Below are 15,489 nucleotides of genomic sequence, written 5' to 3' on the forward strand. Positions count from 1 at the left end.
ACTGTGTTATTGACTTGTTAATTGTTTACTCCATGTGTAACTCTGTGTTGTTGTCTGTTCACACTGCTATGCTTCATCTTGGCCAGGTCGCAGTTGTAAGTGAGAACTTGTTCTCAACTGGCCAACCTGGTTAAATAAAGGTGGAATTGAAAAAAAAGAAAAAGAAAAAAGAAAACATGCAGTTGCAGTTAACTAAGAAAACAACAAGTTGTCTATCAAGAAAGATACTTATAAACAAGTCAAGGTGCAGTACCAAACCAGCATGTAATACAAATATTCTTCCACTTCACCACTGCTAAGAAGATACTTAATCAAATATTCTGAGCGTCACGTGTCTCACCCGACAGTATGAGGTTGGCGTCTGAAACTGAAACGTTGAATCTACTGTAGCTATAAGCTATTTAAGTGAAGAAATATAGTATGTTAGAGTCATTTTTACAGGAGGCTTCAAATAACAGTTAATAACACAAAAAATTCTGCATTTGACCCATAATGCAGTGCAATCTACAGCATTAACGCTGTAAAACACATCTGCAGCATTTTACTGTACATTCTACATGGTTTTACTATTGAAATGACAGACAAGTCTTACAGTGTAGAGAGACAAATCGGAATTACTGCTCTGTGTGGTCATCATTTGGGGATGCAAAAGTTCTAAATCCTGACTTTGTCTGCTTTTTGACTATCTTCCCCTGCAGCCTGGCTATTGTATTGTTTTCTCAGTTGGCCAGATTGATGGTGAGGTTGTGCAGAGATTCTGAGACAGATGTTTTTCAGAGGGACTGCGTGTGTGGGGTGGGGGAATAAAAATGAATTTGACATAGTCTTTCAAAAAGGAGTTTTGTTACGACAACTTCAGCACCATGGACAGGGAACAGCATCTGCAACATTCTCCCCCTCTCTGTAACTTGATATAATCATTAGTTTCATAATCATAATCACTGTTTCCATTGATTCATTTTGTCCAACTGTATCCTTTTCTGTATGTGATAAACAACAGTCATCTTGCAGTCATCTTATGCATTCTATGCATTGGCAGTTACAGGAATGCCACAGTCAACGGGAGACATAAACCCACGTGTTTCCCATGGGTCAATGTAAAAATAGACGATACACCTTTATTGCCCTGGCCTGGCGTCACGCATAGCTCCTTCTCAACGCATGGATATATGATTTCCTCCACAGCCTTGATTGAGCTGAGCGCGAGGTGCATGAGCTGAGCGCTGCCTGAGCGGGGTAACGTCACTGTCGGTGGCACCGCAGCATCAGTCCATTCTCCACAACAGCAGCAGTAGCAGCGAGCGCAACGCTTTAGAGCGGCGGCAGGGTCCCTCACATGATCATTTTGAAATGTTGGAGAAACTACGCTGTGCAACAACCTTTACTACAGAGTCAATGCGGGCAAAGTGGACTTTCGAATGCTTCAAAATGTGCCCCAGTCGGACCATATTTATGTTGAAATAAGGAAAAGGTCGGAAGAGCTAAGAGGGGGAGATTTCCTAAGGATGAGTGTAGACAACGGGGAGACATTCAGGCTTTAACGGTTGTAACCACTACAACTTGAGTCTCAGGAGAAAGGTGCTTGGACAGCGGAATCTTTCTTATTTTTGGCAATAATCATGCCTGTTCGGAGAGGTCATGTTGCGCCACAAAACACCTTTTTGGGGATAATTATAAAGAAATTTGAGGGACAAAGTGAGTATTATCTTTGTGTTTTTACAATAATGTATCTTAAAATTCATAATATTAATTTAGTTGGGAAAATGTATTTGCCTTGCTTGCGCACACATTGTTTTTATCTGAATATTGGAATTTCGACAACACATTTTTTTTTAACAATCAGTAAGAGTAGAGCTGATATTGTTGTGCTTGTGATACTTTAGAAGTGGGAGAGTTGAGGTTAAAATAATTTAAATATGGGATATCATTGAGCATTGTCTAAGGTACTTCGAAGTAGCAACAACTTATGTTTCTCCACAAGATTACATGACAATAAGTAGTATCCAAACAACAGACATATAACCTTTTTCAAATACTCCCACATTTGAAATGGTTATGGTCAGGTGGTTATGTGCCAGTTATTCAATGTGGATATCTCGGTTTTATAGTATGGCTATGGCATGAACATTAATCAAGAGGAATGAAATGAAGCACACCTCCATTAACAAATACTGAAGCAATGCACCCTTAGTCATGATAAGACTGAAAGAGGAATGTTTAATTGATCATCTGTATATTTTGTGATTTATAATACAGTGAATATTTTATTCTGTATATAAAGCATCATGCAGAGTGGTATTTTATCACATACCACTGTTGCTACCATGAATGTGTTAACCATCCCATTCTTCCCCACTATAATCATACACTTCTACACCTTCACAGATAAGAAATTCATTATAGCCAATGCCCGGGTTCAGAACTGCGCCATCATCTACTGCAACGACGGCTTCTGTGAGATGACCGGCTTCTCACGGCCGGACGTGATGCAGAGGCCGTGCACCTGTGACTTCCTCCATGGAGAGTTCACCAACAGGCATGCCATCGCCCAGGTAGCCCAGGCTCTGATGGGGTCTGAGGAGCGCAAAGTGGAGATCACCTACCACCGCAAGGATGGTGAGTACAGACTACGGAGTCCTCCCCACTGGGCTTGCTGCTCATGCTTTTGCATTTATATGAGAAATTTGAGGCAAAATATGGGTCAGTGAATAGTGACAGAATAATGCAGGAGAGAGAGGTAACGGAATGGGCTTGGCTTGACAATGGACTTTTCTGGGCGTCTGATGTAAACACTTCAGTAGGTAATTTGTGTTGAACAAAAAGACTTACAGTGTATGTATGACATCTCATTTAGTGGCGCTCAGATAGGGGGGTTTCTGTCTAGAGCTTTTGAAGTAGAAAAACAGTATCTGTTTGTGAAGACAATTGCATCTCCATTCACTGTATACAAAATGTAACATTTAATAATGTTAAATAATACATAAAAAGGTGACATATAATTGAATGAGTCGTTTAGTTTAAGCCGCTTCTGAATTTTCCATGGAGATTATGAGTTGGCATGACAGCTGCTATTGTTTTGATGGGTCACATGCTTAGCGAGTGGCAGAGTGAACGTTTAAACCACCTCTCCCATATCCAATAACCAGGGTCACCCAGGGTGCATGCGGATGCCCTCTAACGATGATATTCCTTCCTGTCCAGATGACTAAGCTTGTAGCCGTTGCGTCATGGTCAAGGTGTATGTAATCACTGGCCTGGCTGACATTTCCACCTACAAGGGCTGAACAGTTTTATAAGAGCTGGTTGAAGCCGGGTTAAAGTTGGTGACCGGTCATGAAATGTGGTTTGTTGTGTGCTGACGGGACATTTTCACCTTGTTAAAGAAATCCTGGCGAGAATGCTGCATGTGGATAGGGGGATGTGGACAGGTAGGGTGGAGGACAGTACTGGAGAGATGGATGACGGAGGTATAATGTGGAAGAAAGAGAGGACAACGTGGGAGAAGGTTTGAGGGAACTAGGGACTTATACTGTTACTAAGCCAGTCTGGGGTCTGATAAAGTGATTTAGCTCCACAGAGGTGTGGATGAATACCTGGGGTGTGAAGTGGACCTGGTAATAAACACATCATTACCACAAACTCATATCAGTGCTCCAATGCTTCTGAATGGACCGTCTCTGCAGTATGTTTTTCCAACATAGGAGAGGCCTCACAGGCATCGATCGCTTAATGAGGACACAAATACCTTCATGTTGCATTGATCTTCAAACCTGCCGTGTTGGGAGAATAAATCAATAGTGTCTGTCCTGCTATCTTTCACTGGCCAGGCCGCCCCCTAGAGATGGGATGAAGGGATGAAAAGAAAGATTGGAGGGGTAGAGAGAGAGGGGTCCTCATTATTGTTGCTGGAGCTGTAAGGCTCTAATTACCTCCCGGTCTAAACTTCCTGAATCTGTAAGTTGCGTTCCAAATAGATCCCTTTTTCCTATATAGTGCACTACTTTTGACCAGGACCCATAGGGCTGTGGTCAAAAGTAGTACACAAGTAGGGAATATGGTGCTATTTGGGAATCAGACCATGAGCCATCTTTCTAGGGAGGGTCAGATTCCAAGAACACAGGATGAGATGTTACTATCCTTTGTGCAAGCACTTCCAAGAGTTAATGAACAGTGAGCGTGGTGCAATTTTGGGAGCGCATCGTCAGTAGTGTACCTTTGGTTCCTAGGGTGTTTCGGCCTTTCACACTATACACCCTCCCCAAAGGCGGCCAGCGACAGGGTGATCAATCCTACGCTTGCGTCCCATTCCCAATTAGTCATAGGAGTTGCCTTGTTGTTGATAGCCAACATCCCATGGGACTATGCATGGCAGGGGCGTCCTCCTCCCTGAGTCAAGCATTGTTGACCGCATACCTCCTGGCCCTCTCACTTCGGGGCCCAGCAGGGGTCTTTCCTCTTCATCCAGAGCCACTGACTGCTGCCTTCTGCCGCCTCTGATACAGCTTTGATTGCCGAACGCTGGCTCTGGCCCTTAATTCCCAGGTCTCTAAGCAGTCTGGTTGTAGATGTTGCCACAAAACCTCTGCAGCCCACCTCCACTGGTCGGACTTCTGTGTTCCAGCCATGATGCCGTGCTTCGGCAGCTAGATCAGCATAGCGCAGATGTTTTCGCTCATAAGCCTCATCTACTGAGTTTTCCCAGGGTACTGTGAGCTCAATGATGAAGACCTTATTGAGTGAACGGGACCAGAGCACCATGTCAGGTCTTAGGGTGGTGGTTGCGATCTCCGGAGGAAACACAAGTTGCCGGCCAATGTCAGCTAGCATTTTCCAGTCGCGGGCCAAGCGCAGCTGGTCTCGCTCTAATGGTGTAGAGCCGCTCTTCGGTGGTTTAGCCCCTTCGCGGACAAAGTTTGTCCGTAAGGAGTGTGATGCTGCTGTGGGTGGTAGGGAGTTGGTGGCAGCTCGCTTGTCCTCCAGGGCGGACGCAAGGTTTTTAAGGACTTGGTTGTGACGCCAAGTGTAGCGTCCTTGGGTGAGGCTTGTTTTACACCCTGTGAGAATGTGCCTGAGGTTGGCTGGCATGGAACAGAGGGCACAGTCCGGATCTTCACCATACCATTGGTGAAGATTAACTGGTGTTGGAAGGACGTCATATGTTGCTCTGATGGAAAAGCTCAACCGCCTCGCTTCCATGGCCCACAGATCCTTCCAGCTGATCTTCCTCTTCTCCACACTGTCCCATCGAGTCCACTGTCCCTGTTTGGCAAGAGAGACTGCCTTGGCCCACCTTGCAGCCTCCTCCTGATGGCGTACTTCCTGCACTACCATCTTCCGCCGCTCTGGTGCAGTGGCCTTACTCCAAGCAGCACGGCTAGTTAGCCCAAGGCCTCCTCTCCCTTGCTGAACATGACCCACAATGTCAGCATGTCTGAGGGCTGCTGTTGCCTCCTGGACTGCTTTTCCTGGCCTCCATTTGCGCCCAGTTGCCAAGGTCGGCGCGTTGTTGCTCACCACTGGGTCTTGAGATTCATTCAGTGTCATCTGGAGCCTGGTTTTTGCACACTTGAATTCCTCTGTTAGACTGGTGAGGGGCAGCTTGAGGACACCATCTCCATAGAGGCCTATGGTGGTAAGGCATCGTGGAACTCCGAGCCACTTCTTTAAGTAGCCTGTGACTCCTCTTTCCATCTTCTCCACTGTTGAGATTGGAACCTCATACAGTGCTAAGGGCCACAACACCCGGGGTAGGAGACCAAACTGCAGACACCAGGCCTTTAACTTTCCAGGTAGCTGGGTGTTGTCGATGGACTGTAGGCTACTACTGATGTCTTTGTGCAGCTGTTGCACCTGGTCTTTATCCTTCAGGCTTGCATCATACCACCTTCCAAGGCTTTTTACCGGCTGCTCAGACACTGTTGGGATTTGGTCATCTCCGATGAAGAATTTCAGGTCAGAGAGTACTCCCTTCACAATCGAGATGCTGCGTGACTTGGATGGTTTAATCTTCATACGGGCCCAGCTGATGTTCTCCTCGAGTTTTCTGAGCAGTCTCCTGGTGCATGGGACAGTGGTGGTCAATGTTGTAATGTCGTCCATGTAGGCTCTGAGTGGAGGGAGGCGGAAACCAGAGTCGACTCGCTGTCCACCAACAACCCATTTTGAGGATCTGATGATAACCTCCATTGCCATTGTGAATGCCAACGGAGAAATGGTACATCCCGCCATTATACCTACATTCAGGCACTGCCATGAGGTGGTGAACTCTGAGGTGGTGAAGCAGAACTGCAGATCCTGGAAGTACGACTTCACCAGGTTTGTGATGGTGTCCGGTATGTGGAAAAATCTGAAGGCAGACCACAGGAGTTCATGGGGCACAGAGCCAAATGCATTGGCGAGGTCGAGGAAGACTACATGGAGGTCCCTTTTCTCCACCTTGGCCATTTGGATCTGGTGCCAGATCATGCTGGAATGTTCCAAGCAGCCAGAGAACCCTGATATTCCTGCCTTCTGTACAGATGTATCGACGTACGCATTCCTTTGCAGGTACTCGGCCATCCTCTGGGCAATGACCCTAAAGAAGATTTTACCCTCGACATTCAGTAAGGAGATTGGGCGGAATTGGCTGATGTTCACTGCATCCTTCTCCTTAGGGATCAGGACCCCGCCTGCCCTACGCCACACTTTGGGTATTATCTTCTTCTGCCAAGCTGTTCTCATAAGCCCCCAGAGGAACCTCAGGACGTCTGGTGCGTTCTTATACACTTTGTACGGGACTCCATTTGGCCCCGGGGCTGATGCTGTTCTTGCCCGTCGAACTGTGTTTTCCACCTCTTTCCATGTCGGAGGGCTGGTCTCAATATGATGTTCCGGGGGTTCAATAGGTGGGATATCTGATGGGATGGCCAGATGTTCATGTCGCTTTGAGTCAAAGTTTGTTGTTCTCAGGTGCTCCTCTAGGTCTTTCTTTGTTGTTTTTAGAGCTCCACTTTTTTCCTTTGTGAAGAGACTTTTAAGGAACTTGAAGGGATCTTTATAGAATCGAGTTCTAGTTTGTTCTTTCTTCCTTCTGCGTTTCCGTAGGTTCTCTGCTCTACGGAGGGATGCCAACCGGGTTTTGATGTCAGCCTGAAGTGCCTCTATGCCCTCCTTTTCCACTTCCGAGGCCTTCTTCCACTGTTTCTTAAGCTGCCGCCTTTCTTGAACGAGGCGCTTGATTTCTTGTTGCCTCCTGGAAACTGGTGGGGTTGGAACCTTTCTCCCGCCTTTTGCCTCTTCCACTCCAAATCTTTCTGTCCCGTACTCATAGATGATGTCCCCATCCTCTCCAACTTCTTCTCCACTGTGCCTCGAAGTTTCTCGAGGGTCAAGGTAAGGTCAGTATTCACTGTTTCCCACAACTTCTTGTCACTGGCGCCAGGCCACTTCACATACAGTCTGTGCCCTGGTAGTCTCCTCTCGACTGCAGGTCTGGGAGGCTGGGTGAGTTCCACTCCTGTTGTTGGTTCCACCTCAGTTGCTACTTCGGTGCTTGAGTTTACGTCCTCCATGACAGTGGTACTGATGCACTGCAAACTATGGTTTGCGTCCAGTTGCTGTGCTTCATTCGACTGATTTGATCGCTTTCGCAGAAAGTAATCAATGCGAGTTCTCTGTCTCTCTTTACCCAAACACCCCTTCTTCCCTGGTGGATCCTCAACCCATGGTGTGATGTAACTTTCCTCCAACCACAGACACATACCTGCATCTGTTTGTGGCCCACTGTTGCAGCAGAACTTGTGACAGTTGCTGTGGTGTTCTCTTGTGCTGTGCTCTCATTACTCGTAGTCGTTTCCAGTCCAGTCGTTACCATGTTGTCAGCCGATGAGTCATCTTCCGCCCCCCGCTCGCAGACTCTAGGGTATTCTCGTATGTTGACTTTCTGTAGCTAAAGCGGGTGTTTCCAACATACTGCGAAGCATGGGAAACTACAGAAATGGGAAGCTACCCCATGACTGTCCCAGTGGGGTCTATTCCCTCCTGTCAGCCGTCTCTCCGTGCCGCCACAAGGACTTTCCCCTGTTGTCAGCTGATCTTTCTCAGCAGTCACTGGACAAGTCCAGATATTCAGATTCCAAGAACACAGGATGAGATGTTACTATCCTTTGTGCAAGCACTTCCAAGAGTTAATGAACAGTGAGCGTGGTGCAATTTTGGGAGCGCATCGTCAGTAGTGTACCTCTCAAACCTCTCATAACACAGATAGGATTTTCACCTCCTTATAACAATTGATTTGATCATAAGCGGTACATTATAGTATACTCATATTTTTGGGTTAAGTATTGGTAAAACGACATGACATTGGTATGCACATCAAGGACGTAGACATGGGTGGGCCTGGGTGGACACAGGCCCACCCACTGGGGAGCCAGGCCCTGCCAGGCCCCCCAATCAGACTGAGCAAAAAAGCCCCTGAGGAACATCAGGAAAAAAGGTCTAGGTACACTTGATGGAATTTTTCAAAAGAGGATGTATGATCATGACCACCTAATCATCCCCAGCATCAAATTAGCTCATTCATCCCTCCTAATCTCCCCTTTAGATATTCTCCAGGTCGTTGCTGTAAATGAGAATGTGTTCTCAGTCAATGTACCTGGTAAAAATAAGGGTAAAATAAATAAATACATTTCTGAAATCAGATTTCTCTCTGATATTGTATTGCCGAGGAGATGTGATTGTGACATGGGTGATTGGTCATTTAGTTGGATGCCCCGATGGACCAAATTGGAGCCTGCAGGCCAATCTCCTCCAATTTACAGTAATCCCCTGGCCATTAGAGCCAGTTTCTGTCCTTTACAGCCTGTGAAGGATTTTCTTGCCTCAGCAGAGTTTTGTCAGGCAGATGAATCTATTATTAGTTGACATCTTGACCTTTTGGTGAACCTTTGGTGTTCCTTTTCTAGCTTGGTTCTATTATGAAGTTACAGCACAAAGTCCTCCTCGAACCATTTCCTGTGCTTACATCAGACATTAGGTATTGCGTTGTCCTTTAGTAAGTGAGGTATGCCTCTCGCTCGGAACGGCTGTGCATTCAAGGATCCAAAATGGCTGCTTGCCTCGCGTCATACAGCATAGAGGTGCCGAGTGTGACGCAATGTTGTAATGATCTTAACACCGTCTGTATTATGCTATCAACCTTGACTTCTTTCAAATGTACCACCCAAAGTGGCACATTTCAGTTGTGTCTTTCAGTTCCATGCTGTCTCGGTTTGTCCTGGATACTACAACGACAAAAACACACTTAAGGCCATGCAGGTGGCTTGTTCTCTTGGAGATGGAACAAGACAATCTCCTTGTAATCACTATACATCTTGTAGTGCGTGTGTGTGTCGGTGGTGACGCCATTCGTTCCGATTCGGTCCCTTTTTCAAATGTAATCAAGAGGAAACCAGAGTTTGATGCCTCTGTGCTGCGATGGGATCCTTTTGCAATCTTCACATCCATCCGTGTTTCCGATTGGTCTTGATGAACGCTCACTGTAGAGTTCTATTCTGTTCTCCTTCCCTGTCTCTCACTCTGCCGCAGTAGTGTAATGACAGTCGTGACATTCTGTCACACAACAACATCCTGTTTTTACAAATGCTTCATCTCAACCTATCTTACTACATGCAGACACTTCTATTCAATTGAATGCAGTCGTCGCTCTGTGTGTGTGTGTGTGTGTGTGTGTGTGTGTGTGTGTGTGTGTGTGTGTGTGTGTTTTCTCAATTTGGATTTGAATTTCTCAACGTATTCACATATTCAAATGGAATAATCACACAGCCTTAACCTCTATTACGCAGAGCAGACTGTGGGGATCGGGTGAGTGGAGAAACCCATACATTCTGTGTGGCATCCCAAATGGCTCCTTATTCCTCATTTAGTGCACTACTTTTGACGAGGGCCCATAGGGTTTATTGGGCCCATATTTTTATTGTGTGCTGGGCAGGTCACGAGGGTGACACACACGAGAGTAAGTCAACATTCCATCTAGACCAGAGGGTCAGACAGGCCCAAACACATACACATTAGGTAAACAGAGAGGGAGAGGACCGACGAGTTAGTGACTGTAGAATTTCAGTGTTTTGCATACATGATTCAACACAAATTCTCACTTTTACTCCCTCTCTCTCTGCTCTCTTTCTCTCTCCATACTCTCTCTTTCTGCTCTCTGCTCTCTCTCTGCTCTCTCCCTCTCTCTCTCTCTCTCTCTCTCTCTCTCTCTCTCTCTCTCTCTCTCTCTCTCTCTCTCTCTCTCTCTCTCTCTCTCTCTCTCTCTCTCTCTCTCTCTCTCTCTCTCTCTCTCTCTCTCTCTCTCTCTCTCTCTCTCTCTCTCTCTCTCTCTCTCTCTCTCTCTCTCTCTCTCTCTCTCTCTCTCTCTCTCTCTCTCTCTCTCTCTCTCTCTCTCTCTCTCTCTCTCTCTCTCTCTCTCTCTCTCTCTCTCGCTGTCTGTCTAGATCTGTAGGTGCCACAATACTGACTCCTTCCAATCAGTGGCATATTAAAAATGAAACATTACATTGACTATCCCATGAAGCATAGTATTTCTGTATTTCTGAGTAAATCTGCCATTAGGCTAATCCTACACACTTGAGAAATATAACTCTGTCCCTCTATCCCTCTATCCCTGTGTGTGTGTGTGTGTGTGTGTGTGTGTGTGCGTGCGTGCGTGCGTGCGTGCGTGCGTGCGTGCGTGCGTGCGTGCGTGCGTGGGGGTGTATGCATGTATTTACGTTCAATTTGTTTAGTTATTGTCTTTGTTCAGTTTTGTTTGGTACTTATAATATCAGTGAGACAATAATTTGCATTCATTGGCTACATTAAAGTCCCTATCATTCACTCTGGGTTTCCGCCATAGGCACTGAACACATCTAAATAGCATGAAGCGAAGCTCTCTGTCACCATTGGAATGACAAAGTACCAACCTGCAGTAGTATGCAAATTTCCTCGAAAATAAAGGGCTATAACACCCACTCCGACCTATCCCATCTGGAATTATGAGTGGTGATACGAGCGATGATATGTGCATAAAGCCATCTATTGAATTGAATGACTTTCGAGCGCAGAGAGTGGAATGTCATTTTTATGTGGATTTGCTGTGCAAACAAGATCATCTCTCTGCAGTATGGCCTGTAGTCAAATCTGCTATATCAGGTTCCACAGTCTCACGGAATCAGGAGAGAAGACTGAGGTAATGTCACCAACAGTGCATATGCTACTGAAGCAAAAGAGATTGAAATACGGGAGGAAGAAAGAGGGACAGAGAAGGAGAAAGGGAGGGAGGGAGGAGATGGAGAGAGATGGAGAAAGGAACGAGGGGAGGGAGGGGTAATATAGAGAGGGATACTGGGAGAGAGATACAGTGAGTGGGAGGGAGGAGAATTCAGGTGCTGCTTAATATTAGATGGATATTTCCATCACGGGGACACCCTCTTGATTTTAGTCCAAGCTCCTCTGAGCAGCCTGTCTCAATTATAGATGAGCCTGGCACCAGCTATCTCTGTTTCTCTCACTCTCTCTCACTCTCTCTCTCCCTCTCTTTTCCCCATCTTTCTCTCTCTCTCTCTCTCTCTCTCTCTAACGCTCTCTCTCTCCCAATCTGCCCCCCCTGTCATGCTGAAACAGGAAAGGGCCTTTCCCCAAACTGTTTCCACAAAGTTGGAAGCACAGAATCGTCTAGAATGTCATTGTATGCTTAAAATCTCCCTTCACTGGAACGAAGGGGCCTAAACCAAACCATGAAAAAGAGCCCCATACCATTATTCATCCTCCACCAAACCTTACAGTTGACATATATGCATTCGGGCAGGTTGAGTTCTCCTGGCATCCACCAAACCCAGATTTGTCTGTCGGACTGCCAGATGGTGAATCGTGAGAACTCGTTTCCACTGCTCCAGAGTTCAATGCTGATGAGCTTTACACCACTCCAGCCGACGCTTGGCATGATGAAGCTCCCAACGAAACAGTTATTGTGCTGACGTTGCTTCCAGAGGCAGTTTAGAACTAGGTAGTGAGTGTTGCAACCGAGGACAGATGATTTTTACGCTATGCAATTCAGCACTCAGCAGTCCTGTTCTGTGAGATGTGTGGCCTACCACTTTGCTGCTGAGCCGTTGTTGCTCCTAGATGTTTCCACTTCACAATAACAGCACTTACAGTATTCGAGGCAGCTCTAGCAGAGCAGAAATTTGACAAACTTACTTTTTGGAAATGTGGCATCCCATGATGGTGCCACATTGAAACTCACTGAGCTCTTGAGTAAGGCCATTCTACTGCCAATGTTTGTCTATGGAGGTTGCAAGGCTGTGTGCTTGATTTTATACACCTGTCAGCAACGGGTGTGGCTGAAATAGCCAAATCTACTAATTTGAAGAGGTGTCCAAATAATTTTTATATATAGCGTACAATATGACAGGGATGAATAGCTGTGATGTTGTGGATAGGTTTTCCTTGTGCACCCGTTCGATTTGCACGACCGGCAAGGTTTATGACTTCCTAGCCTGTTGGTAGGTGTGTCGGAGAGCAGGCAGCTTGCATGTTGAAGCAATAAGCAAACTCTTGCATTGGTTAGTTATGTATGACAATACATTGTGTGAAACAGGACAAATATAAACACTCCCTACATTGGGTGTACAATGTAGGCCTATTGTAGAATGAAACAGTAAAATCATTTATTTCAGGCTACTTCCTTTGGTGCAAATTTTCCGCTGTGTCTTTGCATGGCCATTTGGAAATCAGTTAAATTTCACAATCAATTCCTCTCTTGCCTATTGTGCCCCTCCCCCTCCTCATGTACCCCTAAACCAGAGATTGTTTTAGTCACAGAGTTACCGCATAGTGTTGTCATAGCAACAGATGGAGGATGGAACCAGCCAACATATATTCTCTTGTCCTCTTCTCTAATCTATCATGGCATGTCTCTACCAGCACCTGAAGCACTGGAGCTCACTGTAGCCATGACAATTGTCAATTCCATTCTCATGAGATGTGCAGATTACTGAGTCGTGCTGTTTGAGCTGTTCAAGGGATTATGGGACGTTCAATGAGACATTTTGTCAAAAGAAGTTGAGAATTCTGTTGTTAATTCTGTTAATTGTCATTAGTACCCTAGTTATGATACTGGATATGCCTAAGACTTAGCCATAGGGTAGCCTATATAGGGCCATGCCCGTGTAAGACACTATATACAGATGTAGGATCTTAATTTAAGCCAGTTTGCTCCAGCAGGAAAATAATCCAGCAGTTACAGGGAATGTGAATTATTATGTGGATTATAATTAATGGACATTTTTGTAGGGGTTGATAAAAAAACATGTTTTCAAAGTGGAAATGACAAACTTTAAGAAGCCTTTTTTAACCAGAAATACACTAGAAGAAAGTTATCCTGCAACAGGGTGATCAAATTAAGATCTTATATCTGTAGACACTCCTATATTCTATCTCCACAAATGTCACCCGTGGGGAACCATGGGTATCCGACCTGATGCAGAACTCTACCCTAGGAGATGCCATGCCTGGTTGAGTATGGATGGATGTAGGGCAGGGTGTCCAGGCTTTAAACATCTGAATCAATGAATGAGATCCTTGTTGATTTGTTGTATTTTGAAACAGGTGTGTTACTTCTGAACAGGAACTAAATTGATGTATTGCTTTGACTAACTGACTGATTGACTGACTGATTGACTGACTTGATGGCATTACAATGACCTCCAAGCAGCAAACAAAGTAGCCAGCCAGGCAGGCAGTATGCTTCCCCCCTTCTCTCTCCTCCTCTCTCTTCTCACCCATCCCCCCTCTTTTCTCTCCTCCTATTTTCCCTCCATCCTCTCCCCATATGGCTACAGTCCTAGAGGCTATCTTATCCAGATCCTAGCAGTGCAACAGATCCCTGCAAAACAACACCCTGCCCAGCAAGCTACCGTCAAAGAAGATCAGCCAAACGACATATTGACAGGGAAAAGATAAATATTTTGTAGGTTATTCACTCTCCGTTTCGATATATATTCTACATATGGAAATCAATATTTCCAAATGAGCTTAGATATCTCCTCTTAGGGTTGTCAGTGAAATGCATATAGGCGTAGGTGTACAGTTGTGGACAAAAGTTTTGAGAATAACACAAATATTAATTTCCACAAGTTTGCTGCTTCAGTGTCTTTAGATATTTTTGTCAGATGTTACTATGGAATAGTGAAGTATAATTACAATCATTTCATAAGTGTCTAAGGCTTTTATTGACAATTACATGAAGTTGATGCAGAGTCAATATTTGCAGTGTTGACCCTTCTTTTTCAAGACCTCTGCAATCCGCCTGGCATGCTGTCAATTAACTTCTGGGCCACATCCTGACTGATGGCAGCCCATTCTTGCACAATCAATGCGTTTGTCAGAATCTCCGGGTTTTTGTTTGTCCACCCGCCTCTTGAGGATTGACCACAAGTTCTCAATGTGATTAAGGTCTGGGAGCTTCCTGGCCTTGGACCCAAAATATTGATGTTTTGTTCCCGAGCCACTTAGTTATCACTTTTGCCTTATGGCAAGGTGCTCCATCATGCTGGAAAAGGCATTGTTCGTCACCAAACTGTTCCTGGATGGTTGGGAGAAGTTGCTGTCGGGGGATGTGTTGGTACCATTCTTTATTCATGGCTGTGTTCTTAGGCAAAATTGTGAGTGAGCCCACTCCCTTGGCTGAGAAGCAACCCCGCACATGAATGGTCTTAGGATGCTTTACTGTTGGCATGACACAGGACTGATGGTAGCGCTCACCTTGTCTTCTCTGGGCAAGCTTTTTTGAATGGAATCAGATTATGTTACTGACTTTGGGGAGTCCAAAGTTACGTTACTGACTAGTAACTGTAACGGATTACATTTAGAAAGTAACCTACCCAACCCTGGGCTTGCCTCACAGGAACTCACCAGTCCATTACTAATGCTAAATGCCAGGCTGGCATCCACACTGTAGCCCAGCCCAAGGACGGCCTTTGACAGAGATCAAATCAGCCAACCCTCCAAAGCCATAAGAGAACGCCCCGGGCACCCCGACCTATTTCATCACTTCATCATTTCTGCCATTCTTCTCAATTAGAGTTGACGCCCAGATTATCAAAGCACATTTGCATTGGCAAAACGCTGACATTTACTGCTTGCTATTTCTCCTCGTTTCTGTCCATTTGAATCTGCGTCAAGCGTTGCTCTCCGAAGGAAAGCTATGTGCTGTATGATAACCGTGTCTCGATGCTCGAGACTCAAAACGTGGACTAAACACACGGACAAGTGCGGGTATTCGGACACGGCCATAGACTCTCCCTACTTGAAAGTTTGGACAAACGGTGAAGAAGTGACATCGAATGAACAAGATACTGTATGTGTGTATGTGTTAGGTACAAACAGCTAGCTGCCAACACATTTCCTGCAGGTGTTCTCTACATTTCAACATCTGTAAAATTCTGAAATGAGCATGTAGTATGTTGA

At 45.5% G+C, this 15,489-nt stretch overlaps 1 pseudogene; it reads left to right on the forward strand.

The window, feature by feature from the left end:
* The first annotated feature begins 1,427 nt into the window (after window positions 1–1,427).
* Window positions 1,428–15,489, forward strand: part of LOC127926056 (potassium voltage-gated channel subfamily H member 7-like) — a 54,734-nt pseudogene continuing 40,672 nt past the window's right edge.

This window comes from Oncorhynchus keta, unplaced genomic scaffold, assembly GCF_023373465.1.
Source record: "Oncorhynchus keta strain PuntledgeMale-10-30-2019 unplaced genomic scaffold, Oket_V2 Un_contig_667_pilon_pilon, whole genome shotgun sequence".
NCBI lineage: Eukaryota > Metazoa > Chordata > Actinopteri > Salmoniformes > Salmonidae > Oncorhynchus > Oncorhynchus keta.